The 4,906-nt window shown below is 36.2% G+C and overlaps 1 long non-coding RNA gene across 1 annotated transcript; it reads right to left on the bottom strand.

Annotated features, from left to right (window-relative positions):
* Nucleotides 1-440: 440 nt before the first annotated feature.
* LOC101485773 (uncharacterized) lies at nt 441-1,968 on the bottom strand. Its single transcript, XR_190903.3, has 3 exons — nt 1,892-1,968; nt 1,455-1,579; nt 441-1,360 (listed from the first exon to the last, which is right to left on the bottom strand). It is a non-coding gene; the product is annotated as an uncharacterized LOC101485773 (long non-coding RNA).
* Nucleotides 1,969-4,906: the final 2,938 nt, after the last annotated feature.

Below are 4,906 nucleotides of genomic sequence, written 5' to 3'. Positions count from 1 at the left end.
AAAAATTGGGTTAAATTGACCAATGTTTGAAGTTGAGGTTACCACACATTGGGTCGAAAGTCAGAACCCATCACATGGGTTATATTACCATTAATATTTGGGTTAAGATTTCTACTTATTATAAAATTCAGCTAATGAAAACTAGATTCAAAACAGATTTTCTCAAAAAATCTTTTTATTGCCGTATGATACATAAAACATGGACAGCAAATTCATAAAAAATATATCAATTAAAGTTACATGCATGTAAAAAAAAAAAGTATATAATTCATTATATTATATCAATTATTTCAAATTAGTCTTTGGTTACATAACATGTACATGTTAATACACATAAAGACATGCTATGTAAAGCCAGCTCTGTTTATAGAACAAATTACATGTAAAAACTCTTAACTTTAAAAAAAAAAAAAACTAATGAATTGATGATTTTTTCAGTATTTAACATACATCAACACTTTGGAAAAGTGGCAAGAGGGAATCTCCCTCTCAGATCATTTCATGCACCTTTATGAGCAACATTTTACGCTTCCATAGCTAAATGAGCCCTCATTCATTTGATCATATTTGAGTCGTAGTTGTTTGGTTAATGTTAAGTTGTCTGTAATCCTGAAGCTGTGAGCTCCAACACTATGCCTGACATTTGCTCAGAGAGGACAAAACAACAACAAAGTAGACCAGTCTGTGGTTGTGAATGCTGGCAATTAATTGTTAGGAGATGGACTAAACCAAGATCAAGTATTATGTTTCATACACTTTACACTGTCACAAGGTTGTACAAACCTTTTTGCCAACTTCGCAATAGATTTAAACAAATGTTATTATTTATGCATCTATAATGTGCATATGACTGAAGATGTCACTTGAATGAGTGACATATAATGTGCATGCATCTTTTAAAGATATGGAAACTGAGTACACACAAACTGTATATTTATTTTTATAATCACAATGACACTCAGTATACTGATTGAAAAACTGCCCAATATTTAGGTTTTTTAATTGTTGTTGTGTGTATCCATTGAAGTCCTGTGCCATGGCAGTCCTTTAAACATGGAAACTGATCTACTATTCATGATGCTAAAATTGCCTTTATTCCTGAAGTTAGGCTGAAAGCAAAAACAGTTGCAGGTAATTAAATTGGATAAGCAAAAACTTTACTTTTCTGTAGATTTCTTGTAAAATAAACGAGTACAAAGAGCAGAAGCTTTGGAAAAATAGAAGAAATCAAACATTTTTGACTGGTCCTCTTTGTTTTCATCACCCCAGCACACACACTTTAGGAGCTGCCACTGGAGTCATTTTACTTGGGCCAGCACAGTGCAGTGTCCCAGGAGTGTCCTTCTTCTGACCAAGAAGCCTAAATGTAGCCACAGTGAAAATGCCACACAAACCAACACAAACAAAAAAAAACAACTTATAACTTATTTAGTTTATGTACAAGAAATACTCACTTTTCTCCATAGCGCTCTATTAAGTGTAAAATAAGTATTTGGACCCTCCATCCCTCATATATGGATATGGTGTTCCTCAAGACTGGCAACCAAAGATGTCCCCCTCATGTACCTCACGGATGTTCCTATGTTAAATAATTAAAGTTAAAACACTTTTAAGGTCATTTTAGAATAATTGAATCTACTTGTGATGGCTGCAGTTTCAGCCACACAGTGCTAATGTCTACCAAACATCAGAAGCTTAACCATAACACTACACTTATATTTTTCTTTCTTTAAATGTAGGATTTAATTTACAGGCTAATAAAGAATTGGTTTTAGTTTAGAATGAATTTACTTATACAATTACATAATACTGTATTCTAAAATAAGTGCACACATTTTAGTTTTCACTGTTATGTATGTCTGATTTAATCTTTCTTTGTTTTCTGAGTTACCTCAGTGGCAGCTGCTCCCAGTCCCTTGGTTGATGAGCTGAAAGGTGGAAAAGGGGCGGAGCAAGCTTATGTGGAGACCTGCAAATTGGGTCATACCACTACTCGGGAGCATGGGGGGAAATCAAATTTGTTATGTTAGTTTTAATTGGGTTTTGTGTGTTCTACACCTTTCTGTGTTTTTGTTGGCTGATCAGCCACTGTTTAAGTTTCCCCTTTGTCTCGTTTAGTTAGGTTAGTTTGCTTGAGTTAGCAGTATTGTTTGTTGCCAGCTTATGAGAAGAGTTCTGTTACTTTGACCTCTTTTTTAATGGGCCCAAGATTTTGAATTAAGCCAAAAGGCTTAATACAAATGATATTTAGGAGTCAGTAAATTTGTTTTTGTTTTTTGTTTTATTTTACTTTGATTACACGTAAATTTTGGAGTGGTGGACCTTAAAGCTACCGAGGTAAATAGTTTAGATAGACTGTGTTCCTTTTTCTTTTTTTTTTTTTTACCTTTTTCACACAAATGCAACACCCAATCTCATACTTTCTTTGTTCTACATACAGTGATCTCTAAATAGTTTGTCAAACAGAGCAACATTAGCCTCATTTCAAGTAATAAATTTAAACGATGATATCAAGTATTTTTAAGTAGAAATAGCTTTCTTCATCACAAGCTGGCAGGTGTTATCTGTTAAAAGACCTTTAACGAGTAGGTAAAGGTCTAGATTAAACCAACAAATTGTATTATCAACCCTATGATTTTCAAACTGTTAGAATTCACTTTTTACTTACCATGTTTTATTTCATAGTAGTGGAGAAGAATTGAAAAAGGCAGTTTGTGAAGAGTGATGTGGCTTCTTCTCAGGCTTATCTTCAACCCTAACAATTGGGTAAAAATTTGACCCAATATTTTATCAAAGCTGCCCAACCTATTAGTCAAGCTGTGGAGTGAATTGAAGAACCTGGCACATTACCAACCCAACTCCTGAGTCATGACTTTTGAACCAATATTTGGTCACAATAACCCAACTTACAAACCTACGGCTTTTACCCAGCAGTTGAATTGTCAAAATAACCCAGCATTTTTAAGAGTGTAAGATGACCAGTTAAGGTCGAAGATGAAAAAACATCTACTCTACAGAGTGTGAAACAGGAGTACGAGTGATGGCTCATGCTTTTATGAGGGTCTTCTGCTGGGCTTTTAGAGTGAAGGAGGCAGTGATGGAGGAGCCTCTAGTTCTCCAGGCAGCCTGAGAGCTTCCAGAGAAAGTGAGTAAATCACTCAAGGGGCCTTAGCTTCATCTCACCAGAAAGAAGCCTCATTTTTAAATGAAAACCATTTTAGCATGGATATGAAATAATTTTTCTGATGCAGCTGTGTAGCATTCATCCTTTCTGGTGTGGGAAACTTGTGGTGTTCTGAAAATGATTCCACAGACTTCAGACTTGTATCTTTGCACAGCTGTCAGGAGCACTGCCTGATATGACTTTAATCAGCAAATTCAATAGGTGTATCTAGCTTATCAGAAAAAGGCTCTCACACACTGTAGAGCAAAGCAGACGAGTGCTTCAGGTTAATGCTGATCGCAATGAAAGGAATATTACTCTGATTTTTTTTCTGTTGGAGATTTATATGTATTTATTCAGCCCCTGGCTCTGATGCAGCCCTTAAAAGTTCCTCTGTTGAACTAATTAGAGCTGTGCTGGCTTATCCCTCTGACTATTGTGGTGGTTATGGAAGCTTGCCTACTGGGACACACTATTTCTCACACACTAAGCATCTTATTTTCCCAAGATATCACTGCTGATATAGCTGTAATGGAAGCAACAGTAAAGTATTAACTGTTATATTCACAATTCCCTGCAAACAGCTTGCAAGGCATCTTGCCCAGTGACATTCTGGCGCAAAGATAAATGGAAACTATGGCTTGATTGTAGTAATTTCCTCATATGATATTTTCATTTCTGTTTACGGTTCATTAAGAAAGGAAAAAAAAATATTTAAGGCACCTGACTGAAACCAGTGCCAGAATGGTGAGATTAAACACACTCCTCAAAGAACCTAAATGAAACCTGTGCCCTTCTCGTTGTGACATGGCAGCACTAACCGCTGAGCCACAATGGCTCAGTGGCATTAAGTCACCACAGTCAAGCTGTATCATGCCGTGACGGATGGAGGACAGTTGTGCTCCCTCTGCCTGCAGTGAGCCATCCCACCTGACTCATTTGCTTGACCTTGACAACGAAGTCACTGTGACTCTGATAGTGTAGATGTAAGCACCCTCGGGAGACAGCCTTACCACCACATTCACTAATCCAGTCTGTAAGAAGCCTATACCACTGCTTCCCTAAGGCTTACTCATTAGAAGAGATTGTTCTTGCTCGTGTTGACAGGTTTTGCAGCATGTGAGTACGGCATAACTTAACAAAGAAAAAACACCGTCAGGTGTATTGCAAGTGAGCGGGGGCTTTTATTTTTCGATTGTGAGTTGTCAAAGCTACAGTATTGTCTTGTTTTCTGTGCTGCACTGATCAAAGAACCTGACCTAATTATTAGCACACAAACAAGTGTCTACATTCTCAATTATTCTTGGATTTTATGAAAATGCTTTGTTTAATTATGTTTTAATAACATTATGTCAAGCAACTAGTTGTATATGTATTTATTTATGCTACTTTTACTATGAGAGAACAACACCGTCAGGATGATGCATCCATGAATCCCTGCAGACCTCCATGTTAAGCGGTTTGAAGTTAGCTGCATTTTTCTAGCATATGGCACGTTAGGATTAAATATGCGTTTGTTAATGTTATCTGGTGTCTCTAAAGATGTAACACCTGCTTGTTTGTGGAAAATTTGTAAATGGCAGGAACTGGAAAAAAAATGACAGTAATGACTGACAGAGATATCAAAGCAATTTAAGTTATTATTTTTTCTTTCCAACATCATTTAATTTTGATTTCCTTGATGCCAAATTGAACATTTTACCATATTTTACCCCCAATGTCAAATGTCAAGCTTTTATTTTG

This window comes from Maylandia zebra, linkage group LG1 (genome assembly GCF_041146795.1).
Source record: "Maylandia zebra isolate NMK-2024a linkage group LG1, Mzebra_GT3a, whole genome shotgun sequence".
Lineage (NCBI taxonomy): Eukaryota > Metazoa > Chordata > Actinopteri > Cichliformes > Cichlidae > Maylandia > Maylandia zebra.
The sequence above is the reverse complement of the archived record's forward strand: the minus strand, read 5'-3'. Positions and strand labels throughout refer to the sequence as shown.